Here is a 23,118-nt window from a genome sequence, read left to right on the forward strand (position 1 = left end):
ACGAGCTCCTCCAGTGCCATTATCACCTTCCCGGCCCTTCAGGGGCCTCTCTCCAGCAGATCCAACTCCCTCTCCTGGGGCAGTCCAGACGTGCCACCAGTACTGAAGTGAGGCCTCAGCAGTGCCGAGGAGAGAGGGGCCATCACCTCCCTGGGCTGCTGGCAGCCTTTGGCCCGAGGCAGCTGCGGATGGCAGGGACCTTCTGAGCCACGAGGGCGAATTTCTGGGCGCGTCGGGCACGAAGCCCTCGGGTGCCGGTGGCCGAAGGCGCTGTCCGAGCGAGCGGCGCTGCTCCGTGTGCGCGGCCCGGGCGTGGCCGGCGCTGCTCCTGCCCGGCGGGGCGGCGGCGCCGGGGCCCGGGGCGGGTGTGTCGGGGCGGGCAGAGGCGCCGGCGCTGCCCCGGCGAGGCGGGGCCGGGCGGGAGCGGCCCGAGCGCGGCTCCGCTCGGCTCCTGTGCGGCTGCCGCGGAGCCGGGGCCGGGCACGATGGCGGCCGGGCTGCGGCCGGGGCTGCTGGCCTTGGCCTTGGCCTTGTGGCCCGCAGGTGAGAGCCGGGCGGGGAGGGCAGCGAGCCCGGCCCGGGGGAAGGAGCCACAGCGAGAGGGATAGGCAGGAGCAGGAGCACGAACAGGGAGCGGGACAAGGGAACAGAGACGGGGAAAGGACGGGAGCAGAGGCGAGGTCGGGAACACAAAGGGGCTGCGGGCCGGGGCAGACACAGGGCCAGGGGCTGCGGGCCGGGGCTGGCGGCTGTGGCTGTGCCGGGCCGGGGACACCGGGACACCGGGACAAGGCCTCGGTCCGTGCTCGTTCCGTGCCCGATGGCTGCGCTCTCCCTGCGCAGGGCTCTGGGCACAGCTGAGGCTGCAGGAGGCCGGCGGAGGGCTGCGAGCGCCCGGGGACTCCGTCACCCTCTCCTGCCGCGGCTCCGGATTCACCTTTAGCAATTACGGTATTGTCTGGTACCGTCAGGCACCTGGAGGCAGCCTGGAGTGGATATCCTATATCAGCATGCCCTCGGGCACCACAATGAAGTACGGAGCAGCAGTGGATGGTCGGGCCAAGATTTCCCGGGACAATTCCCGGTCCGAGGCTTCTCTCTCACTGCAGCCCCTGCGAGCTCAGGACTCTGCCCGGTATTTCTGTGCCGTGACACGGAGACAGGAAATGCAGACGAGCTTTAACACAAACCTTCCTGGGTCTGGCAGAGGTTGAGTTAGATGTCGGGAAGGGGAGAGTTGCAGGGCCCGGCAGCCAATGGCTCTCAAGGCTGTTTCCAAGAAGTCAGGGGCCATCACTGTGCACCACAGGTATTCCTGGCCTTTACTGCACACTGCAGGGATTCTGATTGATTGCCAATTTGATCAAGAGTAGAACTGTGACCAAGTACAAAATGCCCACTTTATCCCTGTTTGCTCCCAGGCTCATCCTCAAAGCTGCAGAATTCCTGAATTCTCTGCCTCTTCTCTCCAGAGAGCAAAGGGCAACAGGAAATCAGGTGTGGGATCATTTCTTAACCATGAATCACTGCTCTCCATCTGTACTGCCTCTTGTTCCCTTTCTCCCTCACTCTCAGTCAAATGGCTCTGCCACGGTTCCTTCACAAGAAGAGCTGCTGTGCTTCAGACTCAGCCCCCTCCAGCCTCGGTTCTCCACAGGCTCCACTTCCCCCGTGTCGTGACCAAACAGTGTGTGAATATCTCCAAGCGTGGAGACTCCATGTGAAAAACGAGGTTCACTTTTTAGTAAATTTTAAGGAATATGTTTAATAAAATAATTAAGACAATTAGGAGATAAGAAAAAACCAAGAACGGCCGGCCGGGTGACTTGGCATTCAGCCAAGTCCACAGCTTGCTTTCTCAGAGACACTCGTTAAATACCCTTCCCGTTATATTGATATATGAAATTCCATAAACTAGTTTCCATATTCCAGGAACTGCTCTGCACGGTCCCTCCTTGGGTCCGCCTTTTTAGAGCATGCGTGTTTCGTGGCTGTGTCCTTCTTATCACGTCCAGCTTGGGCCTTGGTCTGTGCCTTCTGCGGGTGGTAGATGCTGATAGTTGGTGTTATCAGTAGCAGAGTCTTCTTTACATGTTCACTGGATGTTATCCCAACCAAACAGACAGTTTAAGCAAACTTACACCAACTACTCCCTTTATATCTAGTCTTACCAATAGCAGAAATAAACTTATACCTTTATATCCTTACTATGTTATTAATCATATAGCACACATCTTGCGAAAAGCCAATTTTATAATACACACATATAACATCCAGAAGGTGCCTGAGCAGCCTGCACCAGTGGCTGGGCAGCCTCACATTGTGAAACAGTGTTTCTCTCTGATGTTCCGTGAGAACCACTTGTGATTTTTCGTTTGTGCTCATTGAGCATTGTCCTCTCAGTGGGCATCACTGAGAAGAGCCTGGCCATGTCCTCGTGTTTCTGTACACTAATGACAACCCCGACCAGCTTCTGCTTCTCCACAATAAACATGGTCTGCTCTGAGAGCCTTTTTAACTGGGAGAGAAGTTCCACTTCATCAGATGAAAAGCAAAGAAAGCTGAGTCTGCGAGACAAGAGAAATAAAGATTTTATGTCCTAGTTCTCCATCAACAGGCAGATTTTTTGAGGAACTGTAAGGAAACATTGTCTTTCTCTCAGACAATGATTCCTTGGGTAGACAAAAGCTGTCACTCCAAATGTACCCTTTCCTCCATTCCTTGAGCTTTATTTCAGAGATCCACGTATTATTATGTGGAATACGCCCTTGCTCAGTTGTCATTAGTGGTGCTCCTGTGTCCCATCCCAGCTTATCGCCCAAGCCCAGCCACTCTCCGGGGAGTCAGTGGGAGAAACAAAAAATGCCCCTAAGCACTGATGGGCAAGAGGTTAAAGAGCCTTGTGTCTATAACGCTCTTTGCTGACAAAGAGAAAATAAAGCCTCACACGCCGCTGTGTCTCGTCCCTTCCTGCGGGGTCCCTTGTCCCGCCCGGCGGGGCGGCGGCGCCGGGGCCCGGGGCGGGTGTGTCGGGGCGGGCAGAGGCGCCGGCGCTGCCCCGGCGAGGCGGGGCCGGGCGGGAGCGGCCCGAGCGCGGCTCCGCTCGGCTCCTGTGCGGCTGCCGCGGAGCCGGGGCCGGGCACGATGGCGGCCGGGCTGTGGCCGGGGCTGCTGGCCTTGGCCTTGGCCTTGTGGCCCGCAGGTGAGAGCCGGGCGGGGAGGGCAGCGAGCCCGGCCCGGGGGAAGGAGCCACAGCGAGAGGGACAGGCAGGAGCAGGAGCACGAACAGGGAGCGGGACAAGGGAACAGAGACGGGGAGAGGACAGGAGCAGAGGCGAGGTCGGGAACACAAAGGGGCTGCGGGCCGGGGCAGACACAGGGCCAGGGGCTGCGGGCCGGGGCTGGCGGCTGTGGCTGTGCCGGGCCGGGGACACCGGGACACCGGGACAAGGCCTCGGTCCGTGCTCGTTCCGTGCCCGATGGCTGCGCTCTCCCTGCGCAGGGCTCTGGGCACAGCTGAGGCTGCAGGAGGCCGGCGGAGGGCTGCGAGTGCCCGGGGACTCCGTCACCCTCTCCTGCCATGGATCCGGATTCATCTTTAGCAGTGGAGGAATTTGGTGGTACCGTCAGGCTCCTGGAGACAGCCTGGAGTGGGTGTCCATTATTGGTTCTGATCCAACAGTTTTTTATTTTGACCAGTCAGTGCAGGGGAGGGCCAGGATTTCCCGGGACAATTCCCAGTTCAAGGCTTATCTCTCCCTGCTGACCCTGCACCCCCGGGACTCTGCCCGGTACTTCTGTGCTGTTCACACGGGGACAGGAAACCCAGCTGAGCTTTAGCACAAACCAGCTCGGGTCTGGCTCAGCACCCACGAAATATGGAGATGGAGAATTCCAAAGTGGTTCAGGGCTGTTCCTAAGAAATCATGGGCCCTTCCCTGTGTACCATAAGTGATCCTGCTCTTTATAAAGAGCTCCTTTCCCAACACTGAGGCTTTCCTTCACCTGAGTCCCAATTGCAATGTTCTGTTCTGTTGAGGAGGTTCAAGGTTTTTCTGTCATGCAGTCAGCCTGGTCTGGCTCCAGTCCATCTCTGCCTTCCTTGGTCCCCTTCTTAAGTGGAACACGCAAATCATCTCGGATTTGGAAATACCTTTGCCAGCTTCCTTTGACCCTTTTGGAGGCCATCTCCTTGCACCACTGAGAGCAAAGCACTGGGCCTGATTTTCTTTCAGGTGCATTTGGAGGTGATGAGATCCAGGCAACAAGCTCTGCAGTGTGGTGGCCAGCAGGGAACACTGGCACCCTCTGTTGCACTTACAGCTCCAAAGCCTGCTATATTTATGTGGTCTGGTATCAGCAGCATCCTGGTGAACCTCTGCAGTACCTGCTGCAGTGCCAGGCCTGTGGAGGCTCCTACAGCCACACAGCCCCTTTTGCCCACAGGAGGTTTTCCTGCCAGGCTGACGAGAGCTCTGGGACACTGACCATCAGTGGGCGGGAGCTGGGGGACAGTGCACTCTGTAACTGCACCTGGAGGGATGAAAGCGAGAAACACTTGGGCTGTGCCTGAAGTACATCAGCTTCCTCCCCTCCTGCATGTTCACGTGGGCTCCAGGCCATGCAAGGTGAGAGTCAGTGAGTGGGCTGTGCCTGGGGTCAGAGAATTAGGGTCCCATTGGTCCTGGGGGCTTGCAGAGGAGAGGAGAAAAGTAGGGAGAAGGGAGAAAAAAGACTATTTCAACCACCTAGTCCAATTGCCTGACCATTCCAGGCCTCAAGCAAATATAAAGCCTGTTGTTGTAAAGCATAGGTGTTCTTGAAATTCCTTTTACATACTGTCAGGATGGGGGCATTGACCAGCTCTCCAGGATTCCTGTTCCAAAGCTGGACCACTCTCAGTAAAGGAACACTTCCTGAAATCCACCCTTCACCTCCCTCACCACTCTTCACCTGCTCCTCTCATGCAGCTCTGAACCATTCCCACGTCCCTTCACTGTGTACCAGGGAGAACATCCTACACCATTTGAGGAGGATCCTCTTTACTGAGCTGAGAGGAGGATGAAGCAGCCCCTCAGTCTGTTTTCCTCCAAACCAGGCCAGTATTCCATGGGCTTTGGTCCCTAGGGAACTTGGCATATCACAGAACCAGAGAATATTGTGAGTTGGAAGGGACCCACAAGGATCAGCGAGTCCAACTCTTAAGTGCATGACCCATGTACAGGGACCAAAACACTGACCTAGGGACTATTAAGGCCTTGCTCTAAACAACTGAGCTAATCTCAGGGTAACCACTGACATGCTGGAGCAGCCCCATGTGTCCAGGACAACCTGCTTCCCCCTGGGCCTGCATCCCACTGCCTCTTTCCCCAGCCTCAAACCTCCAGTCTAGGAGGGCTCCTCTACCCTCTCCAAGTCCTCTTTTCCACCCCTGTCCTGGAGATCTCTTCCACAGAGGACTGTATCCAAATACCCAGAAAAAGAGAGAGGAGGGAATGAATTCAGTCTGTGGTGGTGGACTGTGTGGAGTCGGGCAGTGCTCCCCAGAAGGGTGGCAGTCAGGACAATGACACTGTCAGGACTCAGAGCTGTCCCCTCCTGTGGTCACAGGGAGAGCCCTGGGTTCCTGCTGGGGAGAAGGACACAGGGCAGGGAGTGTCCTGGCTCTGCTGAGCAGCCTGGTCCCTGCAGACTCCTGGGTTGCCTTTGCTGATGGGCAGGGCTGTGGGAGGGCTGTGACAGGAAGAGGCAGCTGGAGACGTGTCATCATTGGGAGCGAGTAGGGTGCTGGGCCAGAGTGCAGGGAGCAGGGCGAGGAGCACTTTGGCTTAAGGGTGCCCTGTCCAAGCCATATTGAGATCCTGGGGTGTCCCATGTGGGAGCAGCAGCTCAGCAGAGCTGGGGCCAGGGGAAGAACCAGATGACAGCCTCCCCAGTCTGCTCCAAAGTCCCAGTGGCAGCCTGTGAGATTTCCTGAGAGAAAGCCAGGGCTGGCACCTCAGGGACACATCACCTTTTGGCCACCACTGCATTTCCTGCCAAACAAACAGTCTGTTCTTGCTCACAAAGAGTGAGAGACAGCCAGGAGAGCATTGAGAGCTTCAAGTTGTGCTCCTCCTGCCCCACCTCTCCCCCTCAGTGCTGTCACAGACAGAGGGAGGGACCAGGAGGGACTGGGCCTGAGTGCAGTGCCAGAGGCACAGGCAGGGCAGGTGTGGGCAGAGCTGTTGTGCAGGCAGAGAGAAGGTGGAGAGAGGCCAGAGAGAGCGGGCCTGGCCATGTGGAGTGCCCTGTGCGTGGGCTTCTTGCCCATTGTAGGTAAGTGAAGGCAAGGGCTGCTGGCCCCAGGAGCTGAGCGTGGTGCTGTGCTCTGCAGGGCTCTGGGCAGCTGTGCTGAGCGCTTGCAGCCGCTCCTGTTCCTCGCCTCCAGCTGCCCAGCCATGCCTGTGGAGCACGGGGAGAGCAGCCCTGCTCCTCTCCTGCCTCTGAGCTCGGCACCTCCATCCAAGCTGCCTCCTCTGCAGCCTGGGCACACGCAGCCCACCTCCCTGCTGCACTCCCATCTTGGGGCCCAGCGCTTTGCCCTGCCACCGGACACTCTGCTCCTGGGCCAATGCGGCCCCTGTGGCACACACCAGCTGGAGGATGGCAGCACAGGCACCAAGCCCCATTGCCCGCGACAGCCTTTGTCTTTGCTGGCCTAATCTAGTGCAGTTCCAGGGACAGGAGAGTGGCTTCCTCACCATCCTGTCTTGGCAAGGACAAAGGGATTTGTCTCTCCATTGTGCAAATCCTCCCTGCTTCTTTGGGGAAAATCACACAAAGGTTCTGGTCTGAGAGGGAAAAGGAGGGAGGGAAATGTGGAGTCTCCTTCCTTGTGAGCCTTGATAGCTGCTACCAGCTGTGCCCATCTGTGTCAGCTGGCTTCAGAGAGGAGGATTTTGTCCTCCCACTTGTCCAGTGCCATTCCAAAGCCCCACCAGCATTGCCCTGACTTTTGCTGAATCTTGGAGTGATCATGGCTTGTTCTTGCTCCCTGCAGCAGTCACTGGGCAGGTGACCTTGGAGCAGCACCCCAGAGAAGTGACTGTGCAAGAGGGAAATGAAATCACATTTGAGTGCACCATGAGGGAAGGTGATATGACCAACCACTTAATGTTGTGGTACCGTCAGGGCCCACAGGGCACTCTGGAATGGATTTGCTGGGGCAGTTATGCCTATGGAGAAGGTTTTGAAGATCGCTTTAAGGGATCACTTGATGAATCCAAGAACAGATTCACACTGCAGATCCTGGCAGCAAAGCAAGGGGATGCAGCAATGTATTACTGTGGAGCAAGAATCACCCTGGAGCAGCTCTGCAGCAGAGTGAACCAAATACCAACAGATGAGGAAGGCGGATCTCTCAGCACTTCTTTCTAGCAGCTGCTCCCTGGGGCACTTCTCAGGCAATGGCAGGTGCAGGAAACATCCCTCTGGTTTGGTGGCACTAAAAGACAGTAAAGGGAGGGGTGGTAGAAAGGGCTGGTCCCATTGATGGTGCAGGAGGATCTGTTCTGGGAACTGCAGAGGCTGTTTCGGGAAGTGCCGCTCTAGTGTACATTGCCTGGCCTCCTGTCCAGCACAGCCTCATTTCTCCTCTGTGCCTTTGCTGTAGAGCCATGGGATGATGGAGATGTGTTGCTGTATCTTCCAGAGTGCTGTGGTGGATGGAGCCACACAGGCTGTTTAGGAAAGCCAGATCAGCAGAGATGACTGCTCTGAGGGGCTGCTACAGAGCACTTGATCAGGAAGAAAGTGTTGAGAAGGGTGTTTTGAGTTGACATTGGTTGTTCTCCTGGTACTCTGTAAGCTTCTCTCTTAGTGCTCCTGCTCTTCAATTAGATGGGGAAAATCACGCAGTTTGGGCTTGTGTGTTGAGGTAAGGGCAGGGACATATTTCAGGACAGCCACCATGGGCAAATACATGGATTGGAGAGATTTTTTGTTAATCAAATGACAGTAGAATAATGACAAAAAAACACATTGAAAAACCTCTCATCTACCCAATCATTGCACAGGAATTTGGAATGCAACTAAACAGGGTCCTGTGGCAAGGAACTTACAGACATTTCAAAGGAAGTTTTCTCCTCTGCCTGAGGCAAATATCTCCTGCAGGGATGTGATTGCACCTGTGACTGAGTCTTTCACAGGATCACAGAAGGGTGAAATCGAAAAATGCTTCTTTTAAACAAAGAAGGCTTAAAAATTGATGGGGAAAGACTTTCTAATATATGCTGCTCTGATGGGATGAGGGGTAACAGCTTTACATAAAAAGATGACAGATTCAGGCAAAATAGATAGAAGAATATTTTTTAATTACTGTGATGAAACAGATTGCCCCAAGAAATTGTACCTGCTCCAAACCTGAAAGCATTTAATATCAGTTTTAGTGTGGCTTGAGCAACCTATTTGTCTTGTTTTGAAAGACTTCTGCTGCCAAGGAAGGTGGAAATTTCCCTTGGAATGGGGAATATGACACTCTTCCCTCCAAATCATTCTAACTTTGAAATGATGGGGCTTTCTGTCAAAGAATAACAGTTCTTTACTAGTGTATATAAGACCTTAAAGAAACAGCAACAACAGCAGCCACAACAACACACAGCCCCAGACCCGCAGTCACAGCCTTCTCCTGGCTGTGGGCACTTTCCCCTTTGGTGCAGTTCCAGTCACTCTAATGAGCAAAGGCTCAGTCATGGTAGGAGGAGCAGTAGAGGACAGAACTCTGTGGTGGTTGTGAATCTTCCCCAGAGCAGCAGCCTGACACCAAGACTATGACTCTCTTCTCCAATCCCCCGAGCCAGTGCCAGGGAGGAGCTGAGCTCAGCTCTGCACATCTCAAGAGAAAGCCCTCCAGTTAAGAGGGTAACAAACTGCACCTTTCCCTGTCCTCCCTTTCCCAGTCACATCTTTTATCTCTTAAAGTATTGTTGTTATCATCTCTTAGGCAACAAAATGGAGAAAAAATCCATGAGAGAAAGAAAAGGAAAAGAAAACATCTTAACCTCCAACACCTGTTAAAGTTGAAACCATCCCTGATTGTTGCAGGAGGGTTACACTAAATGACCTTTCAATTTCACTTCCAACTCAAACTATTCTGTGGTTCTAAACCTCTCTATATTTCTCTTCATTGATGAGTCATATGATGCCCATATCAGCTGCAGAGATGTGAATGTGCTTGAGAATCTTTCACAGGATCACAGAAGGGGTGAATATTGAACATGACTCACTTAAACAAAGAGGGCTTCAAAGAAAGATGGCGACAGACTTTTTAACAGAGCCTGAAGCAAAGGGGCCAAAGGGTAACAGTTTGACACAAAAAGAACATGCAGAAAAGTTACTGTCTTGGTTTGAATAGAAAGGTATCTACCAAGGAAGATTGGAGTCTCCCTTGGAATGTAAGCCCCCCCCTCCCCCTTTTCAAATTATAAATTTGCAATTAAAAGGCTGTCAGGCAAAGATTTTGGGAATAGGTATAGCAGTTCTTTGCTAAAAAAAAAAAAATACAAATGTTTTAGTACAAACGAATAAGCAAACAAACAAGGAAGGAATCCCAGGGAAGAAAAAAAAAAAAACAAAAAAACCCAAAAAAAACCAAAAAACCAAACCAAAACCAAAACCAAAACCAAAAAAAAAAAAACAAAAAAAAAACAAACAAACAAAAAAAAAACACCACAACCCCCTGACAGAGTCAGAAATACAACCTGACACCTTGTTAGTCAGGGCACTGTATGTCCAAAGTTCCAAAGTCAGCCCTCCTGGAGTGACAGATGTGATTCTGTTGAAATAGATGGTCCTGTGGAGCCAGGGGTCCCGATGTGGGTCCAGCCTTCCTTTGGGAGTCCCGTGGGAAACACTGGAATGCCTGGTGACACCTGTGGCTCCTTTTTATCTCGGTAGAAATGGTTTGCCTTCTGCTCTCTGGTAGAGCATCTCACAATAGGATGATGAAATGTGTCATGCCATTGGTGAGCTTTAATGGTGTGTTAACAGGAGATATTCCCATGGGGGTAGTGAAAGACTGAGCAGCGATAAGAGACAATACCCCACCCGGTTTTTAACAGCTGGCTTGTTATCAGGGAAGGCAGTTGCCTCCTCCCTTCTGGAGTTACAACAGATAAGAAAAAAACTCCTCAACTGAGCTTTTTGGCCATCTCTTTGTTTTGGTCAAGTACTCTTTAAGAATCCAACACTTAGTCTCCTTGGTAACTTACGGGGAAAAAATTCTTTAAAGTAAAAAAGGAGCAAACCTAACCCCCAACAGTTACATGGAAGAAATTGTTTATCATGAGGTGTTTACAGCTTTTATTCTTTGTCATCTTGTGAATCTTTTGTTTCATAACCCCCCAGTGCTGTCAATCACATCAGAGCCTCTCCCTGCATCTACAACATTCCAGGGAGAGCATCGTGTTATTAGCCAGGATCCTGGGACGCAATAAAACATCTAATCCATGCTTTCTCCTTAATGGGTATCCCAAAGGCCTGACAATGGGCCCACTTATCAATCCAAGAAATTCTGCAACTTCCTGCAGCAATAGGGAGTGGAACACAAAAAGGGCATCCCCAATCACCAACAGGTCAAGCCGTGGTGGAGAGGACCCACCGAGATCTGAAAAGGGTCCTAGACCAACAACAGTAGGTTTTGAAAGTAGAGTCACCCTCAATCTCATTTGCCAAGACATTGTTCACCATCAATTTCCTAAATTTCTCGTACGAGACCTTGAACCTGACAATCATCCGTCACTTTGGGGGAAGTTACCAGCTGGCTCTGAAGGCTAAACCGCCGGTCCTGATCCAGGACCCAGAGACCGGAAGGACAGAGGGACCTCATGATTTGGTAACGTGGGGACGTGGATAGGCCAGCATGTCCATCCCCACAGGTTTGAGATGGATTCCGCCCAAGTGGTTGAGGCCCTATGTCCCCAAGGTCTCTGAAGTAAAGGTGTCGCAAGTCTCTGTAGTGTCCTGCCAGAGAAGGAAATGGAAAACAAAGTCCTGGGAAGAATTCTCTCTACCCCTACCTATCTGGCTCCAAACTAATTATGTTATTATTTCAAGTTCTTAATAGGTGTACCAGGCATGATCCTGACCCAGATGGAGGTTCCCTTGCTGCTCAGTTTCTGCAGCTGCTCCTGCTCGCCAGCCTCCTGACACCGACCGACAGATGGATCGTGCCTCAGCCAAAGGCAAATGTGTGGGTTGTCCATGGGGCAAGACCACATTTGCCTCTCATCATTCACCACCACCGACCTGATGTCTACCTCTCTTGTGGGGAATCTTGTTAAAGATGGAGAAGTTTCTACCACTCCTTCTTAGGCTGAAAGATGATGCCAACAATAAGGCCCTCGGTCAGGTTTTTCGTTCATTCCTAGAGCACAGCGTGGAACGCAAAGTGGCTCTCCCCGTTTTAAACCCACTTGTGTTATGGAGGGACTGGGCCTCTGAGTTATCCCAGCTGTCAGAAGAGCCGCAGGAGCTGGAAATCCTCGGCTCCTCTGAGGCATCCTTTTGTGTTCAGTTTGTTTTCACTTCCCCCAAAGGGCAAGATAAGTTGTTTTCCTCCATCTTTCAGGTTAAAGACGTTTACATGGCCGGAGCGTAGTGCGATCGGATTGCCCATGTAAAGATGGCCTTCACTATCAGTTACAAACACCTTGCCCTCCCCAAAGGTGTTTTCTTGATTTGTGGTGACCGGGCGTGGCCAGGCATCCCCTCTCACCTGACTGGAGATCCTTGTACTCTAGGCCGATTGGGCCTCTTCACACCCAATAAGATCCAAATTACAGATTGGCAGCAGAAAAACTATACCAAAAATTCGGCAGTCCAAAAGAGATCTGGCATGTCTTGACCCAGACTGTAGTTTGGAGATTATCCATGGGTCCAGGGCCAAGGCAACAGCTGTCATGGTATTTCTGCCCTTGGTCTCAGTGGCCAAAAGCATGGGTAAAACAGGGCAATTGGAATGCTGGGTGGTGAGGCAGGTGAATTTGACATCCAATGCATTGGCCGACCTCCTGTCAGACGAGGAAATAACAAGGCAGATGACTTTAGAGAGCAGGGCAGCCATCGATTAGCTGCTCCTTCTTAGATGGACATTGCTGTGAAGAATTTGAGGGGCTTTGTTGTTTTATTCTTTCATCAAAGACTGAGGACTTCCACAAAAACCATCGACAAAGTGAAGAACATGGTCAGCAAAATAAAGAAAGAGACTGAGGACAGGCTGAGTGGGCTTTTCCAAAAATGAAGACTCTTTGGTTGGGCAGGATCATTGTTGAAGACTAGACTTTTAATTTTGTTGATTGTTGTTATTATTTCAATTAGTTTTGGTTTAATTAAGCATTTATTTTTAAGTTAATTTCAAATGCCACTACTCCTCCCCAAGATCAACCAGGTGATGGTGCCCAGTGCAACTATGGAAGAAGAGGATTCGGAAGAAGCCATCTCACTCCAGGAGGATGGATATTCTTTCCCTGACAATTGGCCCACTAATCAGCCCTGGTTTGGGGACTGGTACCCCAGTTCAGAGTATCTTGCTCCCCAGATCCAGTTCTCTGCATTTCAATAAAAAGTAAATCGAGAGATGTAGTGGTGTGTTTTTAAGTTTCATTTGTTAAATGAATATTGTTAATAGTTTGTTCTATGTACCCCCAAAGTTCATCCCTATATGGTTTACTCCAAGTTACAGTTATTTGTCAATCTTTTTGTTACATAACCCCCAGGTCCTGTCAATCTCATTAAGGCCTCTCCCTAGAAAGTTCCAGGGAGACTGTCATGTGATTAGCCAGGATCCAAGAGGTTCCCTTCTTCCCCTCAAGGACTGGTTCCTTCCCTAACCCTTCCCCTTTCTCCTCCCCTGCATAAAAGCTGTTGTCACAGGGCAGTCTGTGCACTCTGCTGAGGCGACTCCCTGAGATTGAGATCGCTTCTTTTGGGGCACCAATAAACTTCTGTGGCAGACCCCTCAACAGAGGCCTCCTTTCTTCTTCACCATAATCACGCTTTGCTGACGCTTAACCAAGAGCTCACAGGACTGGCAAGGTTTGCCTGCATACCGAGCCGTACCTTATTTGTCACCGGTGCCAGGGCCAGCCGAGGTAGGTTGGGAGGATACTCCCAGGACACCGACCATGACAGAGGGTTTCTGTTTTTCCTGTAGTTTTGATGACAATGCCAAAGGTGGAACAGACTTGAAGTGTCACATCAGCACATTCCACAGCTTTCCCGCAGGACTCAAGGAGTAAGGAGACAAAACCAATTTGACACACTCAAGGGAACAGCAGATGGACGTGCCTGCGTTATCAATGGGAAACAGCAGCACTGCTATGAAATCAGTGGCTGAAAATGAGAAACACACTGTTATCTTTGGGAACAACAATTGTGCAAACAGGATGAAATCATGCTATTTGCTTTTTGTGTGCATCTGAGAATTAGGAAAATGCTCCACAATTCCAGGCTACCATTAATCAATATGATTAGGATATGATAAAAATGAAATGAAAAGCCAACTTCAGTCAAATATAACAAAGGCAAACTGAGTCAATTAAAGCACCAATTCCTGAACTTCTGAAAAATTCTTAAATGTGGACAGGTTTTTTTCTTTGGCAGGCAAATTGGCTTTGAGGAGAGAAATGCTTGAAGGTATAGAAAGACTTAGGAAATATAGAATGAAAATAATTTGAAAATTAATCACCCTGAGTGATGCTCCCCAGAAAACCTTAAACTATTTCACTCTAACTCTCTTTTTGTGTGTTAAAAAGAAACCCCAATAATCAGATCCTCTCTGTGTGACACTTCTAACAGGAATATTTCTTTCCAAAGTGTCAGAGCAATATTAACACTGACTGTGCACTCTGCCAAAAAAAAGCAAGGATGATAATGTTATTTTTAGTGTAGAGAATCCTCTGGAACAGTATTAGATGTTTAGAAGGAGAGCAGTGTAGAGGGACAAGAAAACAAAAGGCAGCATTACAAAGACATGAAAGAGGAGACATCACCTGACACTGAAAAACCCACATATGTTTTTGTAGAACATTCTAGCACAGTGTGAACTACGTACCACAGTGATTGAAAACAACTGACTCACCACACACAAACTGTCTCCCTCCCTTCTCTTGAAGGGAGGGAACGTGGTGGCCCTACCTCGTCTGTTTTTCCTCAGAAAACTCTGTGCACATCCACCAATTTGATCCCTAGAATTACTCAAATACCAGAAAAACCTCTCCTATTTTCAAAGACCAATTTCTTCACCATTCAACCTGAGATCTTGAATATTGCAAGCAGCTTATTTTAGACATTTGATCATCAGCTCCAGTTGATCAAGTGGGCAGGAATCTGCTATGTTTCAATACTTCCATTTAAGTTCATCATTGTGTTTTTCTTTTTGTCTCAGAGCACAGAGGAGGACTTTGGTAAGAATAAATATCCTTTTAATTTCAGATCCAACAATGCCCAGAAGCGAATGCATGAAGAACAAGACCTGAACACCAGAAATGGCATTTCTCACTGAGAATCTCTCCATTAGAGACCTCAGAATAGGGACTGATTCATCTGTGGTTGCTTTGTATTTTCCCTTTATGAGTTTATGCAGGAGCCCTTTGTTCATCATTTTGGACAACTGACACAATGCTTGACTTACTGCTTCGTCAGGAGGAACCATTCTTGAGGGTCAAGAGAATAATCTCTGACAATGAGCAGCTCTCCTAGACCCCTCCTCTGTCCAGTACCATAACCCATGGGATTCCTCCCAGAAGATCCCTGAAGAGCCCAGGTTCTGCTCTCCTGAAGCAAAGGTGTTGCTTCGCGTATCTGTCTCTCAGGTCAGTCCAGCGTTTGGCTGGACCACCCTGCTAGCTCTGATACGCCCAACAGTACCTTTGCGTGGGTCTTTGGCTCTACAGTACCTTCGCCTTGGCTGTCACGGCCATGGTTCGAAAGAGGGGGCACTCGAGGCTCAGGAAGAAGGTTTTATTCGGGAAACACAGCGGCAGTCCCTGGTTCCAGGCCTGTGCCTCTGGGGAGTGACCCCGGGCCTGGTTTGCAGGGGGTTTTTGTTTACCAGAAATCTCAGGGGTGGACACAAGTTACAAGACCAATGAAACAAAGCCAGGTGGGTAAGGCCAAATGCAATATACAACATTAATAAATCAGGTGAATTGGGATGGGGTCCTGGGAGATCCACCAATCACTGTCCGACACCTCTCCTGAAGGTTTTGGGGCCTGGGGGATGATGGGCATGTGGGGGAGAATATACATTGTGATGGGGGAAAATACAATAGGATGACCGAAACTCTGGGCAGAGGATTAGGTTGCCTTGGCAACTCTTATCAACTTCTGATAAGAACAATCCAAGACAAGAACTTTACCTGGCTAGGGTTAAAGTCCAAATCACATCAAACTTACAAATAAAAAACCTATGAAACAATTTCAGCACCCCCACACCAAGGGCTCCAGTCCTGTTTGTGCATTGTTCTCTTCTCCCTGGATCCTGAGCTCAAACAGTGCATGGTCACTGCAGCCAAGGCTGCCCCCACCAACTCACATCCATCACCAATTCTTCCTCACTGGCAAGTAGGAGCTCCAGCTCTCCAGCCACCTGTGTCAGCAACTTTGCATCAGCACACTGCAGAAAACTCCTGAGTGTGTGTGGTCGGCTGTGCTGTCCTGCCACCAGACACTTGAGACACTTCAAGCACCTCATGAGCACCAGAGCCCAAGAATGTCCCATTTGTCCCAAGAAGGCCTTGACTTTTTCTTCCCATTCCTCTCATGTTATCCATCCATATTTCTGTCTTGGAAATGGCTTAAATTCCCTATCTATTTATGGTTTTGGGGCTTTTTGTGTCTAGAATGGTCACTGCGTCCCCTGGCTCTGGGAGAATCATAATGGGTGAGGGGCAGTGGGGATCCTGTAAGGGTTGGGGGCCAGAGGCTCAGGAGCCTCAACTCAGGAGCCACACAGCAAAGGCATCTGACTAGAATTACTGTTGCCCTGTGGGTTTTGCCTGTTTTTCTTCCTCTCCTTTCCTTCTGAAGGGTGACTTGGGCCTGCCAGCATGTTTCTCTGCTCTTTGTCACTTGGGAGCCCAGAGCCACTCTGTGCTGTGCCAGGAGCCTGGAGGACACTGGGCCACTCCTTCTGCATGACAGCCTGACCCTGGGATCAGCCATCACTGGTGAGCTGCCCAAAGGAGCAATCCTCTGCCCAGACCCACTGCTGTCTGCCGCTGCTTCAGGAACTTTTACAACACTTTAACTCAATAGCCCTTGTCTGCCCAGACTTGCACACCTTCTACCACACCTTCAGAGTTTTTCCTACACTTTGTTTACCACCCGGGGTGTGCTTATGTCTGCTGTTACAGGCTGCTGTTTCAAGGTTCCTGTTAGAGCCCATTTCATGATCCAGAGAGGCACCTTGGGACCGGCTGCCCTGTGGGTTTGTAAAGGAAGGCCCTTCTCCATCTCTCCTGCCTGCCCACCTGCCATTACCCACATGCAGAGACAAGAGTGAGCTCACCCCACAGCGCCCCCTGCAGGCTCGGGGGAATCAGTGCACCCACTCGGCCTGGCCAGGAGCCACCAGCGCCCCTGCTGGCTGTGACTGGAACTGCACCAAAGTGGAAAGTGCCCGCGGCCGGGAGAAGGCTGTGACTGCGGGTCTGGGGCTGATGTTGTTAATGACATTGTTGTTTGTTTTTCTGCCTTGTTATACACACACATACTAGTAAAGGACTGTTATTCCTTTTCCCATATCGTTACCAGAAAGTCCCATAATTTCAAAGTTACAATGATTTGGAGGGAAGCGGGTCATATTCTCCATTCCAAGGGAGGTTCCTGTCTTCCTTGGCAGACATCCATCTTTCAAACTATGACAGCCAGCACCACCTGTGTGAAGCAGCACCAGTAGCAGATGGAGCAGCCACAAACTCACAAAGAGTACATTTATTTCCATTTCCATTTTTTTATATATGACCTTGCTAACCTGAGAGAATCCTTGAGCAACAGCCAGCCAGGAGCAAAGAGAGACACTGACATCTAAACTGGGTCCATGCAAGAGGTTCCCTGGAAGCAGTTCACCCTGGACTATCAAGGGTAATTCCTAGCCAGAAGGTCACTTGAGAAATTTACCATCCTCATTAGTCATCTGGTTTTAATTCATTCCTCCCAACACCCACAGAGACACCCTGGAACATCTCTTGACTCCCATCACAGTATCACAAGTCCGCACAAGGAACAGAAGTAGGGGGAGTAGAGTGCATTGGAAGAAATGCTTTGAACCAACACAAGAAGTATTGATGATTTCCCTGCTTTTTATGCAGCTTAACTCCCTCAGGCATTTCAGAAGTGTCATGTAATCCCCAAGATCTCATTTAAACTCAACATTTCTGATATTATTTATGATCCTTCCTTGAAAGCCATACAGTGTTTCTTCCTGTGGTATGTTGGGTCTTAAACCACTTAAGAAATCATGTGACTGCCTGTATAGTCCAAAATTTTGTGTAGTGGAACAGACACATTTTTTGCTATGAAATATATCACTGTGTTTGGGGGACTGGGGTATCACAATGATATAAAGAGCCTAGGGACCTATACAAAAACAAAAAGAGGGAAAAAAGGTGAGATATTTTGGGAAAGAAAGGAGATGGGTGACTGTGATGATTAAGAGCAGAAATAGAACATTGTTTCTATATTGCCTTTTACCCTGGAAAGATAAAAGAGCTCATAGGGGTTCTAAAAGGTAGAAGAAAGGCAGAAGATAAAGTTTCCATACTCCATCGGGTTATTTGAAAACTCCTCAATTAACTTTTTTTGCTTTCCAATTTTGGAAGTAAATTTACCTCTGGATTCTGTCATGGAATCGCACCCATGGATAATTAGGACTAATGGCTTTTCATCTCCTGTTTTTACAACACTTTTGAACTCCATCAGGAAAGAGTGAGTTATTGGAATAAGTCTCAGCAGTGTGTATACAGATCAGCTTATATTTGGACCTGGGACAATTCTCACAGTTGTACCAAGTAAGTGACATTTTTTATTTCTAAAATTTTCTTTAAAATTGAGGTGGGGGTGAAAGAAGTAGTTCAATGACTTGGGTTCACTGAAAGACTTCAATCATGCCTTGAGTGCACTCGCTGTCCAGCCAGGCTTTCAAGCCAAATCCCCGCTTGGATCTGCTCAGGAAGGTTTCCCAGGAACAACTGGGCCGACTCTGCAGAGCGCCATTATTCCATGATCCCCCAAACATCAGCAGGGCACTACTTAGCATGTGATAACTGATTCCCACTTTGGGCAGCACTCTGGCTCCAATTTCCTGTCCAGTGTCCAATTCTCCAGTGGACTTCCATTGCCTGACTTGGGGCAGGAATGCAGAGCTCAGTGAAGAGCTCACAGTGGTGAGGAGTTTGGAGACAGATCTGGAACTGCCTGGTTTGAGGAGTTCTAGTTTGACACTGGCACCACACTGACAGTGTCCCCAGGGAAGTAATTGCACTGCCCTGGGGACAGAGGAGGAAGGAGGTTAAATAGCCTTGGGCTTAAATTCTCACAAGAGCCTCATAGCCAAGAGCTCCTGGAATGAAAGACAATTGTTTCCCAGATTGTGTGGGTTCTGAAAAGACTACTGTGGGGATTAGAGATTATAAGAAGACTCAGTTATTCCTATCTTTATTTGGAATTTCATGATGTACGATAAAGGTGCAACTCACCCCAAGGTTTTCTAAAGGAATGTGAATGTTGGGTTGACAAAGGGGTTTGTAATGTTGATTTCTGTTATTCTAAAGATTCAGGTGCATCCTTCTGGAATTGTTGCTGGTCTTTCAGAACTGTGCATGTCTTTAAAGTACTGCAAGAATGTCCCATGTTATTTTACATAGGTAAAACATCCATGCTCTTCCATGATTTTCTTTTTCTAAAGACAGGATATATTCAGAGCTGAACAGAGACTCTGGGATTCTGTTTTACAGGAAAACATGTTGGGTGTTAATTATCAAAGTCCCTTTTGAGTCTGCTGAAATACTTAATAAGTTGATGCCAAAATTTCCAGGATGTGAGCAACTTCCCCCTTTTGATTTTGAATTCCTTTGGGACCTACTGATATGTATTTTAGGGTGTTTAGAGCACAAATACTTCATTATCCGATCTTTTGCAAATTCCCCAAATAAAAATGACATAAAATAACAACCATTAGTGTCACTGTGGGATACTCCAGGCATATTCTGTTCAGGGCTCAGTGAACGGCAGAGAAGGATTTTTTTTTTTTTTTTTTTTTTTTTGTTCAGGTTGGATTGTTCCAGATTATACATTCATTGAGAATGCCAAGGGCCATTACTTTTTAGAATACACGGATCCTATTCTGACTATAAAAGACTGAAGTGAAGGAGAAGGACAACTTAATGTCTGAATAAATGGTCAGAACAGAAAACCCAGATCCCTTCCAGAAGCAAGCAGTGGTAGGAATTCATGGCTGTATGGTCAGGTCATGCAAACAAGTGGGACTTGGGGGAGGCTTCTGGGGTCAGATAAAACAAATCCTCTGCTCTCTGAACTACAAGTGCACTGGGTACATTATTTCTTGCTGATGATCTTGCCCAGGGAGTTATTGCAGAGAAGCAGCTTGTTTGTATTCTGGCTGTTGGGAAAGCCTGGAGAGGAGACCACATGAAAAGCCTTTCAAGGTCTTCTCAGAGAACACAGAATACACAGGACTGACAGGCTCTGGCCAACCATGGTACAACACCTGGGAAGGCAATGTTGGATTTCTCTTGGCTCTCTGGTTGCTGTGGGTGTGGACAAGTGTGTGGTTCTGCCTGTTGGATCAGGAGAGCCCAGCCATGGAGTTCTGGCAGAGCACCATGTGGCTTTCACCTCAGTTCCTCAGCAGTGGCATAGGGCTGATGGGGAAAGGCTGTAAAATCAGAGCCCCTTGATCAAACTTCCAGCAGTGCCCTGGGATGGACAAAATGTTAGACCTGAGGGATCTCTTGAGCTGCCTGCAAGGCAGACACCACGCCAAATGAAAAGCCTAATGGACCTCTCTTTACCCAAGAGACCCCTCAGGATGCTCCTGTCAAATCAGACACATAAATGTTTGTGGATGTGTCTGACAACCTTTCATAAACTGAGCCCTTCCTGGCAAGGAAGGCTCCTGGAGGATTCCAATCAGTTCCATGATTTTACTCGAAATCAAATTGCTAACCTGAGTTAAGTCCTGACATTGGTTTTGGAGATCACCCTTGTTTTTTCACATACAACTTGACCTAGAGGCAAAGGTATTTACTTTAAAAAAAGAATTCATGGTACCACAATGATTTCTTGGCTACCAAATTCTTTCGACATAAATAATTTTTGTGTAAGACAGCTGGGTGTGAGTTTAAGCAATCTTCTTTTGTTACTTGTACCTCTATTGGCAAAGAATAACTACATAAAATACAGTATAATGGGAATGTTACAAATTAGTCACAGCTGGAGTATATGTGAATTTTTGGTCACTCAGCACTTGGGCAAGCCTGCAGTAAAATCAGTCCTGTCCAAACCATGCTTTTCTCTACAGACATTCCAAAAACTTCTGTGCCTCAAGTCATTGTGATGAAATCAAAGAAATTGGAAGAAGGTGGCAGCTCTGGGAAAGCAGCTTGTTTGGCAAGGAACTTCCTGACAAAGAACATCAGCTTGGAGATGCCCTCTGAGGAGGTTGTATATAAACAGAGCACATCCATTCTGACATCAGAGGGGTTGTACAATGCAATCAAAGTGGTCAAGGTGACAAAAGGCACAGAGGTAACCTGCACGGCCAAATTCGACAAGGGCACAATAACAACAGAGCCAGGTACAGTTTGGTGGCACAGCTGTCACTTCTTTCTGGAGACAGTGGCCTGTGGGCCTTTGTGTTCTCCTTCTGGACACCACTGCCCTGGGCAGCCAGCAGAAATGACAAAGACATCTGGTATTTCAGCAGGGAAAGCTGAAAGATGTTTCAAAGTATCAGAAAGAAATGGGTTCAACTACTTAATTATTTGAGGAGACCTTATTTTGCAAAGAAGAGCAAAGGCACAATCTATTTGTTCCTAATGTGAATTTCCTTATGACTAAATATCTTACCCTGTGGCAGCAAAGCTGCTGCAGCACAAGCTGGAACAGCCTTTGTAAAACCTCAAAAAAGTTAAAAATCGTGTGCGTTGTGAGGGTTTTTTAAATAAATAAATTATTATATGTTGTGGGTGAGTTTTTGTAGTCTTGATGGTCATTCAAATAGTAAAACCAAACCAATGCAGGAATGCTTCTCTTTCCTGCAACTCCATGGAGAAATGGCCTCCTTAAAGTAATTTTGGAATTATTGACTGATATCACCTGAGCCCCAACTTTCCCCGAGCTGCTGCAGGAAATGTCACATGAACATTTCTTGAATCTTGCATAAAACATAGATATAGTTTAAAATGGCTTTTCTTTATCATGCTACAGAAAAGGTGGCTGAAGAACCAGTAACAGGGGCCAGTGCCAGGGTTTGCAACAGCACAGACCCCTCAGCACAAGGTGAGTTACCCAAACAGGCTGTGAAGTTACATTGCTCTTTGGGGGATAAAGACATGGAAATGGATTTTCTCCAGGGAAGAGGAATGAGAACACAACACATTCAGCAGACACAAGCTGCTGTTCCAAGGCTGCTCCTGCAGTTACACACAAGCCCCAGGAAGCAAAAAGCAATGCAGACAGACCCTGGTCTCTCCTGTTGTTGCCATTTTCTCTATTGTCTGTTCCTTTGCTGCTCTTCCTTTCCCTTAAACTGTCTCCTGTGGATTTTCCCACTTTCTGCCCACTGTTCACAACATCAAAACGGAGACCATGATCTCTCCTCTCTTTTCTGGTCACTGAGCAGATCCCAAAGAGCAGAGAGTGAACATGCTGTCCATGGCTGTGTTGGGTTTGAGAGTCCTGCTGGCAAAGAGCATTGCCGTCAATACCCTCATGAGTATCAAGTTGTTTCTTTTCTGAGGTAAGCAGGCACACAGCTTGGTTTGTAGAAAACAGGGAAGCACATGCCAGCAGTGACTGCCTGTCCCTGTGTGTGTCCCCAGCCCCACAAGGAACCATGCCTATTCATCTGCTCCTGATTCCATTTAACAGCTCTTGCACATTTCTGGGGGAAAAGGAAACAACAATGACCAAACCAAATTTTGTTTGCCAGAGAAACTCAGGCATTACACGAACAGCCTAAGAAATATCTCTGACTATTTCAAATGGCAGAGTACAAAGCCTGGAGTAAAATCCAGACAAGTAAGGATTCAAAGACAAGCATCCCAAAATACAAACATGTGAGAGTAACAAGGGGAAGGGGGAGGATTTTTAAACTAAAGTATTTAATGGGGCACAAAAGATAGTCCAGCTGAACTTTTGTGAGTGTATTTGTCCTGATCTGACAGATACCAAACAGTGGTTCTTAGGCCCAATTTCATTACATGTAGTTTAAACCTCCTTTTCCTCTTCCTGACATAGAGAATGAAGGCAAGAGGAACCCAAAGCAGAGCAGGAAAGAAGGTGAATCAGCAGCACAAGGGGCTTGTACAAGCAGGGGCAGAGCTGCTGACAGAGACCACCCAGGACACAAGGCAGCACCTTCCCCTGAAGACATTGAATACTGCTCACTCCTGCCTGGCCAGCTGATTTACACTGAAGAGTTTGAAGTGCTTTTGCTGTTTCCTCTCCTCTGAGAACTGAGGACAGTGGATTTTTCCTCATCCTCCTGCTAAGCAGATCTCCCCACTCTTCTGGCATTTGCACACAAGTGCCCAACCTGCTTCAATAGCTTTGAAAACTGCAATGCTCCCTCTAGATACATGGCCTTTGAAAAGCATCTTTCCCAGGCATGTTGTGTTACTGCCTGTGGAACTGGAGTATTACTGCTGAGGGAATTCAAGCCCAGCAGTTGCCATTTGGAGCTTTGGGTTAGATTTAATAACAATAAGTGTGTATTGCAGATGAGAAGAGCTGTGTAGAATCAGAAGTGATTCAATTCAACAACACAATGTTCATTTCTTTATTAAGCCTGTATTTCTTCTGCCAAATATAGCTTATGCGCATTTTGAGTTCCTG

At 48.7% G+C, this 23,118-nt stretch overlaps 2 gene segments (V, D, J or C); both read left to right on the forward strand.

The window, feature by feature from the left end:
- LOC310918618 (T cell receptor delta constant-like) overlaps positions 1–23,118 on the forward strand; it is a 36,493-nt gene extending 13,375 nt beyond the window's left edge. The window contains exon 5 of the C gene segment in view: positions 22,522–23,118.
- Positions 486–1,724, forward strand: LOC310918820 (immunoglobulin heavy variable 3-48-like). The segment is given in 3 exons: positions 486–543; positions 844–1,135; positions 1,658–1,724.

This window comes from Zosterops lateralis, assembly GCF_965231275.1.
Source record: "Zosterops lateralis genome assembly, chromosome: 24".
In the NCBI taxonomy this organism is placed as follows: Eukaryota; Metazoa; Chordata; class Aves; order Passeriformes; family Zosteropidae; genus Zosterops; species Zosterops lateralis.